Here is a 20,879-nt window from a genome sequence, read left to right as displayed (position 1 = left end):
AGGGATCCGGGTTTCTTGATGGGCCACTGTGATATTTCCAGCGAGTAAAGATTTGGAAAACTATGTCATCAGCTGGTGTTGGTACACTTTGTTATATCAAGTCCACTGGCGTGCACCGGAAGACATTTGAGCTATTCAGGTTTCAATCTGCTGACAAGTTTTATGGAAATGTTGATTTAAATTTTCCAGCAGGACTGAGCACCTGTCCGTACTGCCAACAGTGCCAATTCCTGCTCTTCAGTGCAATATACTCTGTGTGTTTCACTTACAACACTGAGATGACTTTTTCAGATTTGCCCTTGCAAAGAAGTTAACTCAATCATAACAGTAAAAAAAAAAAAAAAAAAAAAAAAAAACTAGAGAAAGGCAAAGTCGTTCTGCAAATTCACTGTAGGAGAAACTGCCAGGGGCACATCAGGCTTAAAGAACACATTTCTACATATATCTGAGGTGCTGGCAAGTGTTTTCAAATCCTTTAATTCATGAAAGATTAGACGATTACTAAGCTTGTGTCTGAATCAGGAGCTGATCAAACATTAATTGCATTTATTAAAGAATGGAAGAAAACACTGCTATGTCTGTGTCAAACAGAAATACTAAATTGCGATCAGTTTTCTCCGATTTCTTCCGTGAATTATCATGTGAATATGGAAGGATCTAATTCCCACACCATGGAAAGCAATTTTCCCTGTTTTTCATTAGAGGACGTTCTTGTGAAGTAAGATAGCTGTCAGCCTTTTACAGCCCTGCGCTTTCATTAATCACCACTAATTAAACATATTGATTAAGCCAAATATAGGGATTTCCAGCTGAACGGCTTTACGGGACTGTAAAACACACGCATGCACACACAAAACCTCCATAAAATTCATGAGCAACCTTTGCACTCTCGTAGGATCCATTTGTTTGGAATAGCTCAGAAAAGTAAGACAGAGGTGTCTGCTCACTTCTCATTAAATAACGCCATAATTCACGTCTCAATGGCAGATTTTGTCCTTGGCTCTCTCCTAAGAGAGCTGAAACCGCTGAAGCTGAACTGAGTATCAATTTGCTTTCAGCATCTATGAGAAAAAGAAAAAAAAAACACACACACACACACAAAAAAGATACTCAAATTCACTGTCTCAACCTCAGAGGACCGCCATGTGGTTTACAGCAACAACCTGCAAATCACAACATTTAATGAAAATTTTAGTTTTTTTCTGAGGGGAGTGTGCGTGCGCGCGTGTGTGTGTGGGTGTGGGTGAAAGCTGGAAGTTTCTTTAAAGTATCACCAACTGCATGCTGTGCCCCGAAAAAAAGGCTGTCTGAGGATCCAGAATAGACATCCATTATAAATAATCCAGCAATTCAAGGAAATATTGGGTCATGTTAAGTTTGTTCTGATTACTTTTTAATACTGATGAAGCTTGACAAAGTGTAAAAAGTTAATTAAATAAGATGAAAAATTACTTTATTCTTCATCACGCTAAAGTGCTCTTAAAATAAAGGCATAGGGAAAAAACAAGTTTATGTAACGAAACATTAAGGCAATAAGAGCACGCATTGCCTTTATAGTTTTTATTTGGTGCAAAAGCATTTTACGGAAAGTCGAAGTCAAAATGTGTTTTAGGATTTAAAGAGAAAACAAAGAGAACTTTCTCTGATAAAAACATCAAGAAAATGATGAGAGATTGATATTTGGTCAGATTTCCACAATAGTTGGCTCTGAAAGTGCTGAACTGAAATCAGAAACATTCAATGAGTCAGAAAACATAAAGACTGTCAGAACTTAAGCGATTTTAATAATTGATTTGAAAGTGTTTTGACAATCAGACTGCACATCTAACATCTTAATACAAAGACAAACAATATTTAAAAGTTAAATATTAGTTTCCATCATGTGAATTATTCATTTGGACTTGTGTGGATGTATCTTGTTTGCCTAGTTTTGTGGGGAGAGAGAGGATGAGGGGAAACCAAACAATAAATCCAGAGTAGTTAAAAAACTACTTATTAATTTAAACTATCCTGTTTTTTTTTTGGGTTTTTTTTGTTTTTTTTACAAAAACAAAAACCTTACATCAATGCAAATGCAACGTGTCACTCACAGGGTCAAAATAGGACCTGCATGGCTGTAGTGCCAGGTGCATTTGTGATGAATGACTTCATGACAAATTGCTATAATGCAGGGAGCCCATGCAGAGCATGTGCTGTAATGTATGCAGCTCAAACAGGGCCAAATAACACTATCTACAGCAGAGATTCTGATTGAGTGGGTGGCAGTGCGCTTTTGTGTGTGTGTGTGTGTGCGTTGTTTGCATTTAGCTGGGATTTGGTTTAATGAAAAAAGGGGAAAAAACATGGATTTTACAAAGGGCCATCCTGGGCTGTTTATTTTTTTAATTTTTTTCACCCCACAGAGGAACTCAGCAGCGGTAATGATTTCATTATCACACGGTGGTGCATGTCTGCTCGTTGGAGACTAATGCAAGTTTAATCAGCTGCTTCAGCTTGAACTCTGTTGTCATCTAGTGGCTCAGAAATGACATAGCAGATCAGATTCCTATATTCAAATTCACAGCTTTTTCCTTTAGTTTTAGAAATACAAACCATTACTCTCCATGCATATGAATCATAGGCACGGACACGCGAAGGCGCCTATTTAAACATGTCATAGGTGGCAGAAAATGCTAATTTAAGAATCAACTAGATTCCCCCAAACTTCTCAGATATCCCTTAAGCATTGGAAGAAGAAAAAATCCCACAAAGCTCTCAAAAAGCATTACTAAAGCAGCTCGGATTAATTATGCAACCCATTTCAGACCCGTTAGTATTCCGCGGCTCCCAGCCAGCATGCATATGCTATAAACATATGCAAACTAAAATGTAGTTTTCGTGGCAGAGATGGCTGGGAAGCAAACGAAAACACATCAACGAGCACGCCTGCTATGGATCTAGGACTCTCCAGGATGATACAGCCCTTTCCTCTGGCAGAGAAAACACATTTCCAGGGAAAGACTCGCCTAGTCTAATTAAATAGAAAGCTCAACCAGCAGTAGCGCCAACAAAAAAAAAAAAAGGACTGCGCCGCAAGTTTATGTGGCATCGATTCAAAAAATCCAGACCAGAGCGACAACAGAATGAAACACATTCATCTGTGCAAACCTGTTTGTCACACGGTGGAAATGACGGGACTGCTGCAGCAGCATCACCAGCCTTGCTCTTTTGACTTATTCCAGCCTGGGTGTGTGGTGGCGGTGGTGGTTGGGGGGAAACCCATTTAAACTCACCGTTGTTCGGGGAAACCTGAAACTGCGAGTTGTCCCACAGAGCAGGAGAAATTAGTGCCTCCGCTGTCCGACACGGAGCTCCATATGTGCAGAAAGTGGGGAGCGCAGGTAGTTTGCGGAGTTCAAACTGAGCAGAAGTCAGGTGTGAGAGAGCGCCGCCGCCGCCTCCTCCTCCCAGCTCTCTCTCCTCTCTCCACGGGGGGAAGCGCGGCCCACTTTAAACTCTGCTGACGTCATCGATGCCGATGCCCCCCCCCCCCCCCCTCCCGCAACACACCCGCTGCCCTGTCCGGTAACACCAACATGATCTGAGAAAAATATAACTATAACCGGTAACATAGGTGCGTAAAGGTGTGCTATCATTTAATCTGGACAGGGTTTTACAGTCAGAACACAATTTAAAAAAAGGGAAAATTATGACATGTCCCTATTTTAAGATTATTTTCCTCATCTGGTTTTGAAACAAATTAGAATACAATTGTGATTCAGGTACAAAACGACGTTGGGTCTCATCAGGGTTAAGTAACCCATCTTTGTAGGAGGTTTGCTGTTGCCACAGCTGGGTTACACAGTCCTTGAGCCAACATAGGAAATGTATTTTTCACAATTCTTATGACGGCTTGAGAATAAAGGTTAAGTGAGCAGACATCAGTTCTAATTAAAATATAAAACTGAAACAAAAGTATACAACCTTTTTCATGTAAAAAATAAAATAAAAAATGCCGTATTTTTAGTACATCGCATTGGTGCATTCATAATTGAGACATGCGGCATAATAATTTTCTAGCGCCCCCACAAAACATTTGCAATAGCAGGCCATCGATCCGCGGCCATTATTACCTGAACCGGAAGCCCGGAAGTGACGGGAAATTTTACAGTAAGCACGCCTTCTCATCATACTGCAAGCCATCAGATGGCATTCTTCACAAGGTCAGGAAAATTTGTGTGTAAAATGGCAGAAATGTCTTCAAATGCCATCCAACGTTATATGTTTGAGCCAGAATATGTTTGAGCGTGAAAATGAATACTCGGGTACTGTGAGCCGCGCCGACTTTCCGCAGACGTTTTACCCCTCATAGTCGACATTTCTTGTGACAAATTCTGACAAATTCCCACATTTCCCACACTTTCTGCCAGTGGGACGAAACGGGGGAATGGATAGCAACATGTTTGATGAGCTAGTTGAGCACCTAGAGCCGTTTCTTGCGACTGATTGCTTGGAGCAGCTCAAAGACACAAGCACAGTGTCAAAACATTTCAATGTCATGACTTCTTCCCTCCAAGCAGGGGACCTTGGATCTGTTGAACGTTCGTATTTCTGGTCCTGATGCAGTTGGTACGTCATGATTTTAAATACTCTTGATTTGAGTGACAGGACGCCAAGATGGCAGCACCTGTGAAAAGCGCAAAAAAGGATAAAAAAAAATACAGTTTTACTCTATAGGCATGCGTTGGTACAAAATTACTAATGATAATATTTCAAGTTTCCCTTTTCTGAGGTTTTGGGGGTATAATATGATCTGTTGTGCACTGATGAGGCAGTGTGAATGCCAGAAGTGAATACAAAAGGACCTACTGAAGGGCGGTTAGATCAGAAAACTGGTTGTCTTTCTACGTAGGTTGTCTTTCTAAGTAATTCACATTCTCCAATCAGATCACACCATCAAGCAAGAGAGGAGGAAGGGGAGGGGAGGAGAGGGGAAGCAAGCATGCAGCAGCCCCAGATCAGTCTCCCTGTATCGACTTGAACAGGAGGCAGTCACCGCTGAAGCAGCTGAAGCAGCTTAAGCCACGGTGCGCGAATATCCAATATTCAACTCAAAACTAACTTCACAGCGGTTATTAAAAAGAGTAGTAACCGCTACTCTAGCGGTGTTTTCAAAGAAGCAGTGACCCAAATCCTGTTTTTAATGCTAAGAACAGACAAAAACATTTTTTTTAATTCATTGAGATGGTCATCCATTTAGCAAAACAATTTGCAAACAGAGTCGCCAGTTTTTAATAAGGCAAATGTGCAAAACACTTTTTAAATTCTGGGCCTACAATGATTTATGCATCCCTTTCCTACAGATAATCTGACTTGTTTAATAAAAAAAAATGCATGATCACATTTCTTGGAGCAGCTAAAAAAAAATCCCAATACAATTTTTGGGGTGATTATTATTATTATTTTTTTTATTATTTATGTCAGAGGGAGGTGTAAAATGCATGAAGCGTGCGTTTTACTGGTTTTCCAAATATGGTTGCAGCCAATCAGAGCGAAGTGAACTAGGCAGAGCTGCATATCATCAACGTATCCAACCCTTTTACTGAGGAGGGACATTTGGCCTGACAAAACAACAAGCTGGCGTAATTTTTTTTTAATGAAATGTTTTGGAGAATTTACATATGCAGTAATATCAACTATGTGAAATTGTTCACACAGTGATGTCATGACACCTTTAAGGCAGGATTTGTTACCACAATAAATTAGCCCATTTCTTTTTTAGAACTTTACTTTTAATGGCTATAATTTAATACTCTCCAAAAGCAATTTCTATAGTGTTGCTTGAAATCAAAAATGATCATTGGTTTATGATTAAGGCATAAAGCATAAAATATACCTGAACAACAAGGCGGCATGTAAAACATTTACCTGGCAACTACTTAAAACACTCACCCGACCAGCAAGTCTCACTTTTACACATCCCCATAACTATGTTGATATATTAAACAATACATTTACAAACTATTCTGCTTAGCTAAAACAGAAACAATGCTACATTTTTTAATACTCCCTAAAATTCCTTTTTACGGTGACCATTAGAAGGCCTTGAAAAAGACCAAAAAAAGTTTAAAAAGACATCTTTACAAGTATGCAAACTGTAAAATATTAGATAGCTGGTCTATTTTTGAAATCCACGAAGGATCATTTATGTTCATTTCATACATGACTAAAATATTCAAAATTATATGGTATAAAAGTAGGCAAATTGCCTGGAAAGTCTAAATGATTGTAATTAAATGCTATACATTTCCGCAAGAATGCACACTTCTGGTCCTCTCTGAACCCAGAACGAAAGATCAAGCAGCATAAAATCATTCATGTGTACTGAGACTTTTCTACCCATGACAGGTATGTTAAAGCGTAGCGACGTGGTTATCTGATGCCCGTCCGTCCATCTATGCACGGTGTCTTAGAGCAAACATCATACCTTGTAATCTGGATGGCTTGACAAGATTCCCATATTGATTTTCCATGTGAATGATTATCCTCAGCAGGATTCATGCTCTCACATTGATATTTGAAGCCAAGAAATGTCAATGAGAGACCCAACAGACAATTCCAGACAGATATATATCGTAACATATATTAAAAAAGAACATCTTCTTATTTTAGATTATTCGTATCAACCGCTACCACATATGGTCGCATTTCCCCATCTGAAGAAGCACGCTAGCCACATCTTGTGGAAACATCCATGCATCCATCCATCCATCCATCCATCCATCCATCCATCCATCCATCCATCCATCGTCTATACCCGCTTGTCCTCGCAGGATTGCGTGGGGGCTATTGTCCATTTTTAGTGGTCACTGAGCAAGAGGTTGGGTACGTTCCGAACAGGTCACCCACCCGTACAAAGGACAAAAAAAAAAAACATGCACACACACTCACACTTATGGGCAAATGTATTCAGACCAATAAACCTAACATAGACATTCATGGACTGTGGGAAGTCAGCAGAGTACCCCCAATAGAACCCCCACATGCACAGGAAAAACACGCTAACTTTATACAGAAAAACCCCAGGCCGGGATTCAAACCCGGGACCCTCTTGCATCAAAAAGTGCTAACTGCTGCTGCCATAGTAAGGAAACAAAATATTTTGAAATCTGTTTTATTCCCCCAAAAATGTGTCACAACATGCATGTCTAAACACATAATTCCCGTGACATGCTGTTGCTGTGGGACTGCACAGTGCAACCTAAGCAAAAGCGGAAACAAAGGATTAATGAGCATAGACCAAAAATATATAAACAATCAAGACCAAGCATCATTTTAATAACATTTACCATAAAAGTTGACAAAAACAGCTTTACTCTTTGACAATAACTATAAAATCAGTTGTTTATGCTGTTATTCTTTTTTTTCAAATTTTTTATTCCCTTACAAAAAGAATGGAAATCCCAAATGATGTATACTCTTCAGATGAGGTCAGTTTATCAGTCCTACGTTACCAGTTGTTGTTGTGTTTACCTTTTTATCAGTGTTTTCTTTGTATTTTCACTGTTTATTGTATTCTTATATATTTAGATTAAAACTAAGTTGTAGAAAATTCTAAGGATTCTTTTGGAATCTATAAATTAGTTGTTTTTTTTTATTTACTATAAAAAAGTGTTCCAATATAATTAAAGTTTCATTTTCTTTCACCTTCTTGCAAATTATTTTTATTTCTGTATTTATTTTTGTATGATATCAAGGGTTATCTCTTTGGCATTTAAATGTAGTTTGTTGTACTCACTTTCACGTCCTGTTTAAAACACCCCTGTTGAAATATGTTTACAAATAAATGTTCAGTTCAGCACCAAAACATTGCTGCAGCAACAAACTGAACGGCGTATAAGGAGTTAATTCTGCAACGATAGATTTTTTTTTTAGGGACACCTTGAGGGAAAATGTGGCTACTCTTTTTTACTGATGTATCTGATGTTTGCTCCTAAAAACGACCTCAATATAAGCCGCGGTCTCTTGATGTTCTCGAGTTAAAAAGCAGCATTAGTTCAGTTCAAAGTTATCAAAAATGTGAGGTTCCCACATACGCAACGGCAGTAAAATGTCACCTTTGTGGTTTTAAGTCACAGGTCCAAAACTAATCAAAAAGGATTTGAACCACTAGTTTTCACAGGTTGCAGGACTAAACCACAGTCTTTGTTTTGTTTAAAGTTGGACGAAAAGTTTCTTAGCTTGTCATGCATATACGGAGCCCCTAAAGGGATATTGAGAAGTAACTGTGCACACCAGAAAGTAACTGGTGTGCACCAGAAAGTACTTTTTTTTTTAATATTTCCCCTCAATGTCCCTTTAGGGGCTCCTTAAAGCCATACAAATCCATATATCATTGAAATGCAAGACAGATATGTCGCAGGTTGGTGTGTTGTGTAATGTTACCAGAAGAGAGATGTAAATATTGTTGAGTTGTAGGTACAGCATATTGAATAAAGTAAATAAACAAACAGACGTAAAGACATACTAGCAAAATATATCCAAAAGCCCAAAATATAAGGCACTCAGTAACTCTGTATCGGTACACACTGGTTGGCTTTTGGGGAGCTGAGTATGAATTTGGGGCCATTATCCTTAAAGTCTATCTCACCTTGTTGTAAAGGCATAACCCTGCCTCCAGATAAATTGTGATAAATGCCACCAAAGTTGGCAGTGCTGGGAGACCCTGATGGGCAGGCAAAAGTCTGAGGTTTGAGCAGTGAGGGTTAAGGAGGGCTGTGCTCAGGACGAGGAAAAGTGACACGTTGAAACTGGTGCTGCCAAGGCAGTGGAACACAGAATGGATGCATTTTCTGAGTAGTAAAGTGATGTTTGCAGATCGTGGCTAACATGGGCAAACGTTCAAAGCAGTAACAAACACTAAATCCTATCGATGGATGCTCCCAATGCTCTTGATTTCAACTCCTGAGTCTGGTCACAGGCGCGCGTGTCCGACTGAGATACTTTCACAACCAAAATAGTGCTATGGTGACAACAGCATGTACCGTTAGAACCAATAGGAAAATTCAACTGCAATAGCCAGCGTTCAACCCTAAGAGGGCAGCACTGAGACAGTTTTAAGACAAACATTGCAGAATTAACCTTCCTATGGTGTTAGGGTCCCGACGGACCCGTTTTGAGTTTTAACATGCATAAAAGCACTTTATACATTTGTTTTTTGAGTTGAAACTTTTTGACTTTGTCAGGGACTTCCATTTAAACAAAGTAAAATCTTTTTTTTTTTTTTTTTTTTTACTAAATTATAAAGTGCTCTGGTGAAAAAAATGACTTTTGTGGTGTTCGGGTCATATGTGACCCGGTTAAAATTTTCTATTATAAAACAATAAAAAATGCCCAAAATTAAATCATGAACACACAGTCAACCAACAGCCTCTTCCTCCAACCACTTGAGCTTCATTTAGGGGCTTTTCTCTTTGCCTTTTTGCAAGAACAAACAAAGGGAGACATGTCCAGGCTTGTCAAGCCATTTGAGTGTAGAGGTGGTGACTTGCAGAGTACACATCTCCAATTCACAGGATGCAACAATGAGGAGAAGATATGCTGTTAAAACAAAGGCCCAGGGGGCCACAAAAAAATATTAATACCAATCTTTTCATGGATAAGGGAGCCCAATCAGCTAAACAACAGTTAAGAAAACATTGGATGATAAAAGATTGTTTTTAGGGTATTTTATGGCTGATTTAATACACGGGTCCAAAATGACCCGCTAACACTACAGATGGCAGCAGAAAGCTAACACCAGAGGAAGGTTAAACAAGTGCATACAAACATATATTTAAAAAATGCACAGTAACATTAATAACAGTAGCACCCTTATGCCCAGATATTCTGCAAATAAAAGTAAATTTTGGGGTGATTTGCACGTTAAGATTTAACCCGAACCTTTTCTATTTCTGGTAATAAAACATAATGTTTGGTTTTTACCAGGTTCTTTTTTCTGGCCCGATATTAATGAGTGTTCATTATTTGTTCCTCACACTTCATCAGAAAGTGCTGTAGCCCCATTCAGAGCATGCATTCCTTAGTGCACTGCTGCTGGCCCTGTTTCAGATGAACTATAGCTGCACAAAACGTGTTTTTATTTCCATGTTTTCTTATTGAGTTATCTCAGAAAAACAGATGGTCACACAGCTCCACCTTCCACCACTGGCTGTTGGCATGAGCACATCACATGTTTTGCTTAACAAATGATTCTCTGAAATTATGGAAAGAATAAATATACCATAGTATAAGTTAGTTGTTTTTTTTTTTTTATTAAATTTCTTTACACCAATAGCTTATAAAAGAACGCATTCTAAAGACATTCATGTTTCTTTATAATCAATTAATTAGTCTATACCTGAATTCTGCCTAAGATGCAAAGCAGTTACATCATTTAACAGAAGAAAAACAGCACCAAACACTTCAACATAAAATCCACACTGGCTTGAGTATGACGAAACCCTTTAAAATGTTATGAAACTCCAAAATAATGGACATAAAATTTATGGATATGTGACAGTGATTGAGTAAAGCCCTCCCTTCACGGGAGTCCCACCCTGTGGTTGAATTTCTGCCTCTGACAAATGTAGATGTTTGTGTCACCAACGACTGGCTTTTCTTCTTCTCTGTCAGCGCAGCTGGCTGCTGTTATCTGCTACTTCAGAAGCTGCCTTTGTGGCCTGCTGTAATCCCTGACCGCAGATCCCCAGCTCCCAAAAAAAAAAACAAAGTAGTGGCGGATGAGGCAACAAATCCAGCGCATCAGACAAGAAGTGGTGTATTCTGGTTTTCCAGCCCGGCTGCACATCCTTCAAGAGTGTGTCTGAGCCTTTTATGTCTCGTCACCAGTATCCTCCTGGAATGACGGCCCCTGAAAGAAAGAGCAAATAGGCTCTGCCTGAGAGAGCTTTTGAGACCTCATCAGGCGGTAGATAAGTGTTACTAAGCATTAGTTTGGTCTAAATGTTGGTACTCAGATTTATCAAAAGCAATGAAATGGAATTCAGCGGATAGATAAATACCACTCTGTCAACACTTTTATTGCTGTATCCCTCCGTACAAAGACGTGCTTCTTGTTTTAAAAATGGTTCACAAAAGAATCTTTGAGTTTTCTTGTTTTTCAGAGACTCTGGCTAGAAATGTTGATGTTTTTTAAAGATTTCCTCAAGACATCTTAAAATGTCCCCCAGTGATCATATTGGAATATTAAAATAGTCTGTTCACTCCTTTTGCTTCTGTTTTTAGTCTTAAGGCAATCTACTTTTTTTCATGCTAGTGTCTCCTCTCCCAGAATGCACTTTTCGTAACCCATCTTCTGAAGGAGAAGACGGAGAAAATGTCTTCTGCCTCCAGAGAAGGATTCAGAACATGCTTGGTTTCTTTAAAAGAAAGTGAGTTTTCAATTGTTTGATTCTCAAAGTATGTCAGGGCAAAAAAAAAAAAGATAGACTCCTCAAATCTCCCAAATTTTAACTACTGATTTAGTGAATCAGATTACTTCCTTTGGTTATTTTAACGATTAGAGCTGATCCAGTGGGCTTTATTTAGGACACAGCTGATCTGTTGTTTGCCATGGTTGTAGTTTAATCTGAAATGCATATGAAATATCTGTACCAGAAAACAGTTCTTTTACCCGTAGGTTATTCCAAAGGCAGCGTTTTTCCTGGCATTTACCATTAAACTGTAAATCCAGGGATGCAAAGACGGAGGTAAGAGCTAAAGCCAGGTGAGCTTAAAGATGCTCTTTAGCTGTTTTTCCCTGCCTATTTTGAGGATTTTTTTTCTTCTTTTCTTTTTTTCTTCTTTTCTTTTTTTCTTCTTTTCATGGTAGCCAAGTGGTTAAATCTTTGTCTTGTTTGACTAGCCAAAAACTTTTCTCCACAACGTTTTTGGCTTATCCTTGTGGGCATCTGCAAATGTCAGTAACAGTTAAAAGTGTAAATTTTGTAGTGGGAGCTTCCTTCCTCCTCTGTCTGCGCCCCCTCATTTGATCACTTGTTAATTAGCAGTCACACAGGGGTACCTGCATCTTCCACTTTATCACAGGCTTAAGCTTTGGTTTTCCCACTTTTATTGCTGTTACTGTTTCACCGTGCCGTGTCTACGGTGAAGCACCCTCGGTGGACCCAGTTCGTTTTACCCAGTCAGGCGACCCCCACTTACTTTACTACCTTGAATGTAGGACGCATAAAACAGACAAGTATGCTTTTAGTTATATTTTATCTAGGTAAAGACAGAGAAATAGTTACAGTCACACCAGCGCTGATGGGCCCCTGATCGGCAGGAGGCCTCGAGTGCTCATCACACAAACATTATAAAGGGATCTCGGGACACACCCATACAAGGGCGGTACACATCCAAACTGTGACATCAGCAGGGAAGCTGTGTCACCTCCGGGGTGGTATCTGATAGATATGTGCCAATCTTTTGGGTCAGTGCCATCTAAGTGTGCCATGCAGTTCTGGGATAAACAGCTCGTTCCACTTGACCTTGTTGATATCCTAACAGACCCCCTGATGATGTGTCATTATGGCACATCACCAAAGATGATCAACCAGTGGAACGACAGCTCTCAGTCTGTCCCTCTCCCAGAACAGTCGGTAATTCCGTCCAGTCCAAGCAATCCACGCACGTCAGCTTCCGGCTTCCAGAGTCCATCCATCTGTGATCTCCATGGCAGTCGATAGTGCGGTTCAGTCTCTGGGGTCACACAATCTCTGCTGGTGTGACTGAAAAGCACTTTGTAAAAACCAGCCCAGTTGTCCGTTAGCCCCCCCTGTTGGTGTGCCCCAAAGGCACATCACAACGAAAACAGTTCCAAGGAATGGGCCGGACAAACCACAATGGAAACATCTTAGCATTAATCAGCATGAATACTTCATAATTCAGCATTTTTTACTCAACACCACAGTCCAAGCATTTTAACTACAATTTAGGGTTCAACTATTTGAGCTAGGCCTGTTTTAGGTTCCTATGCACACATTATTTTAAGTTTACTTTAGACCAGATAAGCTAAAGATGTACCTTAATCAAGGCCAAATTCGTCTACTCTACCCCCACCCCAAGAAACCTCCTACTCGGTCCTCCACTCTCCATTCCTATGGACAACGATCCATCACCTTCAATCCTCACAAATCCAAGAGTACCAGTAGGGGGCATCAGAGGGCAGGCTGAGTCTTCATCACAAAAAACCATCTCTAAGAAATGGCAAAAAAGTGATGGAGCCCAGTCTAGGGGAATCCCACTCTGGGCCAATCTGAGCGAGAAGACACCCTGTATTGAATCTAAAAATTAGCCTTACCAAGTAATTTATGGATCTGTGATAGCCATCAGATCCTGCTTCTCTATATAACAAAGAACGCCTGACACATTTTTTTTCTTTCTTCGGAAACGAACATTTGGGTCAAATGTTTGAAACTTGGACACAACTGGATCGTCCAACAGGATCACGATCCCAAGCACACATTAGAAAGAGTTTTGACATGAATAAAGCAAAATAAAATTCTTTCTAAAAAGTTCACAGTTCATAGTTTTTGGAAGGCTTACATTAGGCTTATACTACACCTCAAAGTTATGAACTATGCTGAAAGGTCGAGTACATGCCAGAAAATCAACTCATTTAAATTAAATCTATTTTTTCTTATAAGAAAAGTGCTCAAATGCCCAGCCAAAGTTACACCAGGACATTGTTGATGCACAAAGCGCGTCGTTTCCCTGAAACTTACTAAAGAGCATTTCACCTGATACAGACCAAAACATTTGAACCTCTATGGACATTTATGGATTAGAGAAAGCTCTAATTAACTACAAACTTATTCTCACACCCCTGTGTTAAAAAAAATGTATTGAAGCCATTTGTTGTCATTCCACCCAATAAAGAGAATGGCTTCGAAGGCAACATTCATGTCCTAAAAGTCCTGCCATTCATTCCATGCCTCCTAAATTGACAGCTTTGAGCAAGCATCATTTCCTGACCTAATCTGCTTCGGAACCACAAATCATTTTTACATCGCAGCAGGAATCTTTGTTGTTGTCAGCAAGTTCCTCTTCATGCATAATAATGTCCGGCTTCATGTTGAAAGAGTATTCAGGCAGTTTCTGGAAATTATACCATTTATTGGCCTCCGTGCTCCCCTGACCCGAATCCAACAGAACATCTCTAAGATGTCGTGTTTAGCTCTGTCCGAAGCCAACAGGTTGTACTTCAGACAGTCCAGGATGCCCTCAGTGATGCCCTGCTCAGAATCTGGGAGGAGATCGAAAGTCACCATCCGTCATCTCATGACGAGCGTACCCCAACATTGTCTGGCATGCATACAAGAACATGGGGGCCATACAAACTACTGAGGACCATTTTGAGTTGATCCAGTGACATTTCAGCAACCTGGGCTAGACTGCTGCATCGGTTTTGAAGTTTCACTTCCTCTGTGACACCCGATTAATCCCTCTGTAGCTTGATAATTTTCATTTTCATCAAATGATGCGGCATCCTTTTGTTCTTAACGCACTACCCATTGCACATCAGCATAGATATCCAGCAGGATTTGTTTTCCAACTGAGATCAGATGTGTTTTCAAAGTGTCCCTTTGATTATTTGAAGGGATGTATATTGCACATAATCGTTTACCAAAAAAGGTGAAAACAAAGAAAACTATGAAGCGTTTTTTTTTTTTTTTAACTCTGAACTTGTGTCTCATCTCTAAACGTTTTGTTTCTAATTTCTGTCCTCACTCAGAAAGGCAATCCACAGCCATGGCTGTTTCGTGCTGGGAGGCCGACAAAGTCAAGTCTTGCGATTCACAAGGTCCCTGTCCACATGCTGGTGATAGGACACAACCAATCTCCCCTCTGTCAGTGCTAGTTTATGAAGAAAAAGATGATTTTGGCAGCGAGATGCTTTTAGTAAACCAGGCACGGTCCTCTGGCCTTGTGTCTGTCAGGAGGAATCTGTAGAGACTGCAGAGCAGATTGTAAAAATGACAGCTGTTCTTAATTTCAGCCACATATCTAATCTGCATGGCGGAGTTAGACTGACAGCTAGCACATCACTCCTGTAAGATGATACTTTTCAGAGGAAGCTGTGTTTAATTTCACCGCTGCTGGCAAATGGTCGAAAGCAATCCCGGCCGCTTCTTCTTAATGTAGTCTGGCGCTCTTGTGGTGTTTTTAACAAGTGTCTACCAACAGCTTCAGATCTTTGAGAAAACAAGTCATCCTGTTAGATTAAAGAGATAATTATATATATTTTTCTCTTTTGATGCGAGGCTCCGAAAGGTGATTTGTGAACAAAGTTTTCGTTTTTATGAATATTAATGTTATTACATTTACTTTGTGTTGGAACTTTTTATTTATCAGGATGTACACTTATTATGAAAAGCACAATGCAGCTGTCGCCTCAAGGGTTGGATAATTAAAGGCAGACATTGGAGGTTTTGACCATGGTCAGAGGATGCTGCATATCTGCATTCTGCTTGTTTAACAACTGAACAAGTGCTTACACTATCTTAAATGTAAAACTGTTCTGTTACAAGTGTGTTTTAAGGGCAAAGTTTCTGTGTTATATCCTTGAGTCTGAACCTGCTTCCCTCATGTTGTGGAGCCGCTCCGGTCTGTTGTGGGGAAGAAGGAGCTGAGTCAAAAAGCACGACCATAGTATACGTTCTGACTGTGGTCATGAGGTACGGCTCATGACTGAAAAAAAAAAAAAAACGAGATCCTGGCTGGATACAAACGTCAGAAATCCTCTTCCTATGCAAGGTGGCCGGGCTCAGCCTTAGAGATAGGGACTGGAGTTATTTAATCTGGAAGGAGCTCAATGTAGAGCTGCTGCTTTTCCACGCTGAAAGGAGTCAGGTGAGATGATATCTGATAAGATGCTCCCTGGCACCTCCCTTTGGAGGTTTTCTGGGCATGTCCCACTGGGAGGAGACCCAAAACTCCCTGGAGGGACTCTATAGCCCTTTGGCCTGGGAAGGCTGCAGGATCTCCCAAAATAAGCTGGAGAATGTTGCTGTGGAGAGGGATGTCTAGTTTTCCTTCCTGTTGCGCCCCCGGCCAGACCTCGGATATGATCGATGGAGATCTGTATTGTATTTGAAAATTCTGTTGTGATGATTTAGCCCCCTTGAATCCAACCACATTTCACTACAATTACAACTATGAGTCTTTTCAGGCATGTGTCTACCAGCTTTGCACTTCTGATGCTGACATTCTTCTTTGCAAAAATGGCTAAAGCACAGTCAGATTTGATGCTGAGTCTTTTTTTGATACTCAATTTTCAAGTCATGTCACAATCTGTCAGCTGGATTTAGGTCCTGGACTTTAATTGGGTCATCCTTAAACATTTGTATGCTTTTTATCACTTCCTAAACTCTGGCAGTATGTTTTGTGTTGCTGTGCTGCTTGACATCCCCTTCATCCTCCAATCAATTGATCAGCTTTCATTTCCCTGCAAAAGAACACATCCCCACAGAATCATCATGTCACACCTAACGGATGGTGTGTTTAAAATGAGGTGCAGGAATAGTTTTCCTCCCCTAGAGTAGGATTTGGAAAGTAAGATAAAACATCTAATTCTCTGATCTGCCTAGAACACTTTCTACCAAATGTTTGCTTTGTCTGTGTCAAGCAGGACTTCTTGTGGCTTTTAAGCAACATGGCTTGTTCTTACTATGCTTTCATGAAGACCAGATTGTGGACTGCATGAATAACAGCGGCTTCCCTGATTAATCAAGGCTCTCCTTGATTAGCCCATCATCTCTGGTGGATAGCAATGTCTTGATTGTCCTATAATAACAGATGCTAGATTGAACAGTGCTCAATAAGATGTTCAAAGCTTAAGATATTGTTTTATAACCTAGCACTGCTTTAAACCGTGTTTCCATGGTCTTCATGATGGTGTTTCCTTCAACAAACCGTTTCAACAAATCGTTGGAGCCTTCAGAGAAAAACTGGATTTGCAAAATCCCTAAGAATAAATTACACACAGGTGGACTCTATTGACCAAAAGGATAGGGATTTTATTTAGGGTTATCAGACTAAGGAGGGCCTGACTATAAAGAGCGCTCCACAATACCTTATTTTTGTTATAATAGTAAAGTAGAGGGCATACTATTTTCTTGGTCTATCGTGTAAAAATCTAGTGAAACACAATGAAATTTATGGTGGTTATGTACCAGGAAGGAATAAATGTGGGATATGTGTTTTTATGAGACAAGGCAAAGGATGAGAGAAGGAAGCAATACTCTGGAATATTAAAATCTGGAACATTGAAGAAAAAAAAAGAAAATGTGACTGATTTAACAGTACCTACTGTTGCTGACTGCTCATATACTGATCTTGGCTTGGTAAGAAACACTGGAGATCAACAAAACAATCTCTCAATAAGCAAGAATATCAATGAAAGATGTCAACGGACAGTAATCATCATTATTAAAAATGTCTGAAGAGGTTTCTTTGTGCTAATTTTATTACTAGTGTTATTACTGGTTAAGGGTTTGTATAATCTAAAGTTGAATATACCTACTTGAGCAAATTGTTCAACAATGAAAATGGTTCCTGTGTCTTGGAAATGATGTACCTCATTCCACGTTTGCCATGTATTGTGTTGTTCCTGCTCTGTGTGGCTGGTTGGCTGATTCTGCTTGCTCCTTCCACTCACCTGTAATCAATTAGCTACAAAACTGTATCCGTCGCGCTCAGCTCCTCTTTCATTGCCGGTTTGTCAGTTTTCTACGCTGCGGTTCAGGGCTCAGCGTCTCAGAGACATGTGAAGCTGTATTTGATCTGCCGTCGGTACACAATCACCCAAACTGTAAGTGGAAAGATCGAAATCAAGCATGAGGAAAGTGTCTGGAAACTGCTGCCCCACCACCTAGAGCCAGATAAACACCTCAGATCCCATCAACTGAGCATCCTCCTCTTTCATGATCTGAAAGTCCTTGATTCTTTTTTTGTCTGTTCGGTTCCAGGTTCCTTCAGTTTTGTGTTTATTTTCCACTTAAGTGTGTTCTTACATTTCCTCAAGCGATTTAATGATCAATTAACTCATGCTTCCCCATTTTAAGCTTGTTTCTCTGTGTCTATAAAGTTTCTGTCCTTTCTAGCCATCATCTGTCAGTGCCTCAATGCATGCTCCAAGCAGCTGCAGCTCATTCAATTAACTGTCAAAAGAACCCAAGGCAGAACTCAAAACGTAGAAGAAAATATCAGGATCTATACTTCACAACAATGAGTTCTGTTGATGTTTTTTACACATGGTTCCAGTAGGTTGACAGTTGTTCCAAGTGTTAAAGAAGGTTTCAATTTGGTTTAGATCAGGGAAACGTGTAGAATGGTTCAAAAGAGGAACATTGTGCCCTTCAAAGAAGTTCTTTGTCAGGTAGATTATGATGGGATGACCCACGCCTACAAAAATAGTATCTTGCACGCAGGATAGACAAACATCTGATGATTACACGATAATTTTTATTGTGTTACATCTGGGCGGCTTACAGAATTGTGTTGCTTTGTTTGTTGTGCTGCAGTGTGCCTACAGTGATTGCTGATGGCTTGTCAGATACTTGGTGTTAATATGAAGGATTGCCAGGGAGTAATTATGTTGTTTTGCCTTTAAGTGTTTTTCCCAGGCAGGACTCCGAATCCTTATATAGACAAGCTGGTTGCAGGATTTTCCTTTTCTGATGCACTGTCTAGGGGTGCTTGTGTGTTTGTCACACTATTTCTTTAAAAAGAACACATGCATGCATATGTAACCAAATAATTTCAGTACACCATAGTTATATGAATACATCTAGGTATTGGTAAATATTCTGTTGTTTTTTGTGTTTGTAATTTTTATGTTGTGATTGAACACCAGTTAATGTTGATTTGTCTTGTAGGAGGAGCTTCCAGTATAAAGTTTGGAGTAGAGGCTCCTGCAAGAGTTGTGCAGTCTGAGTCTCAAGCCCAGTGCTGTCTTGTCTTTTTTTTTTTTTTTTTTTTTTTCCTTTTGCCTGTCTTGTCTTTTTGATGTGAGTTTAGTTTTATAATTTGAAATCCTGTGAACTGCAGTATTGGCCTTCTGAGTCACCCAGTCTTTACCATACAGACGAGAGCCCTAACTCAAGGGGAATGGCTGTTGCAACATCTCTATGTCACCGCTCACAACTTGACAACCCAACACAACCTTAAGCTCCACTGGTCTATGAAAGGAAAAAAAAAATCCCAGATGATGTTGGTAGCTCTTCAAGTGAGACACAGACATTACTTCCTCAGTGGGATCATCTTTGTCAGGCTAGTAATGTTTAATCAGAGACTAAAACTTTCTTAGTGTCCCATGTTCGGTGTTCCCTTGTAAGTTGCAAAGGGTCAACTTTACGACTTTGGAGAGGATGTGACCTTTGAGGGCTACATAATAATAATAATAATAATAATAATAATAATAATAATAATAATAATAATAATAATAATAATAATAATAATAATAATAATAATAATAATACCTGTGCAAATTCTCAGTTATCCGGGTCATCACAACAGCAAACGGGCTTAAATCTGAGGCAACCGGACTTTAGAATAATGGTGATAATAATAATAATAAGCTTGGGAAAAACTCACAGCAAATCCTCAACTGCCATGAAGCGCAAACAAAAAGATCAAAAATATGGATGAAGGGGCTATCAAAAGGATATTACAGTGGATGAAATCAGATTCTGAAGGCATAATGATTTTGAACTGCAATAAATAAAAGAGAAGCAGAAGATGTCCAGGAACTTTCACTCACTGACTGCGAGACTGATGATGACATAAAATGGTAAAATGACTTTAAAATATTACTAAGTGTTAGTCCAGTCAGTTGCATGCAAGAAATGGAAATGTTTTAGCATAACGTGGAAGCAGTGAAAAATAGAGATAGGGTCAAGCTTCTTGCAACAAAATATCTTCAAATGCTTGGTTAACGTGATTTCGCTTTTGTTTGTCTTGGGCTTGATTTCTTTTTAGGTTTTTGTAATTTTCCGCATTGTCTGCAAACAGCCAGAGAAAGGAAAACTATCCGAGGCTCAGTTCTTACCATAATGAGCTACACGTCAGCATGAACAACGCTGAAGAGGCCAGGTGCCAAATTACTATTCAGATCTTAGGGTAATTAAAATTATGAGGATCAAAGGCCCCAAATGGAAAATGTCTGACTGATTTTTGCCTTTAATGGGCTGCAGCTTTGCCTAAGTTAACGTTAGCATTGCATTTGCTCAAATACGCAGACATACAACCCGCATCTTGTTTTTGTTTTTTTAAATACAACATGAAAATTCTAGCTTTAATGTTGTTTGCAATTTATTTATGATTCACAACCCCTTAAATGGCGCCGCAGGTTAAACAATTACTAACCATAACAAATGATAAAATAAATGATCTTTTGTTGTGGTAGCATCATTTCACAATGGGACATTTACCAAATTCTAACAATTAGTTTGAGTACATTTATTTAGTAGGAAGAAATGTCTAGCCTGTGCCACACCTATCGACACTAGGCACTTTTGATAAAATGAATAACCTGTTTGAGATCTAAACATTTTTTAAAGAGTTGAGCAGAGTGTTTGGTAGCTATTCTGTGTCCAAGACGTATAAATATGATTTGAAGCATTTCTCTAGGCCATCCTTCAAAATGTTACAGACAAGAGATTATTTGATTCAAGTACATGTGTGTATGTCACTCTTCCTTAGACAAGAAAAAAGCTACTTGCCTAAACTTTTTTTTTTTTTAATAAAACAAAATCAAGTTATGATGTAGCACAAGGTGAAGTTTTGAAATTAAATGAAATGTATTGGCTTGTTCTGTCCATATTTAGATGTGTTTATCAACTTGTGGTTTGTTTGAA

The 20,879-nt window shown here is 39.4% G+C and overlaps 1 protein-coding gene across 1 annotated transcript in view; it reads right to left on the bottom strand.

The window, feature by feature from the left end:
- Positions 1-3,454, bottom strand: part of megf11 (multiple EGF-like-domains 11) — a 171,360-nt gene extending 167,906 nt beyond the window's left edge. Inside the window, 1 exon segment of the mRNA XM_036149265.1 lies at positions 3,273-3,454. The gene's annotated coding sequence lies outside the window, so the exon portion shown is untranslated.
- Positions 3,455-20,879: the final 17,425 nt, after the last annotated feature.

This window comes from Fundulus heteroclitus, chromosome 2 (genome assembly GCF_011125445.2).
Source record: "Fundulus heteroclitus isolate FHET01 chromosome 2, MU-UCD_Fhet_4.1, whole genome shotgun sequence".
In the NCBI taxonomy this organism is placed as follows: Eukaryota; Metazoa; Chordata; class Actinopteri; order Cyprinodontiformes; family Fundulidae; genus Fundulus; species Fundulus heteroclitus.
The sequence above is the reverse complement of the archived record's forward strand: the minus strand, read 5'-3'. Positions and strand labels throughout refer to the sequence as shown.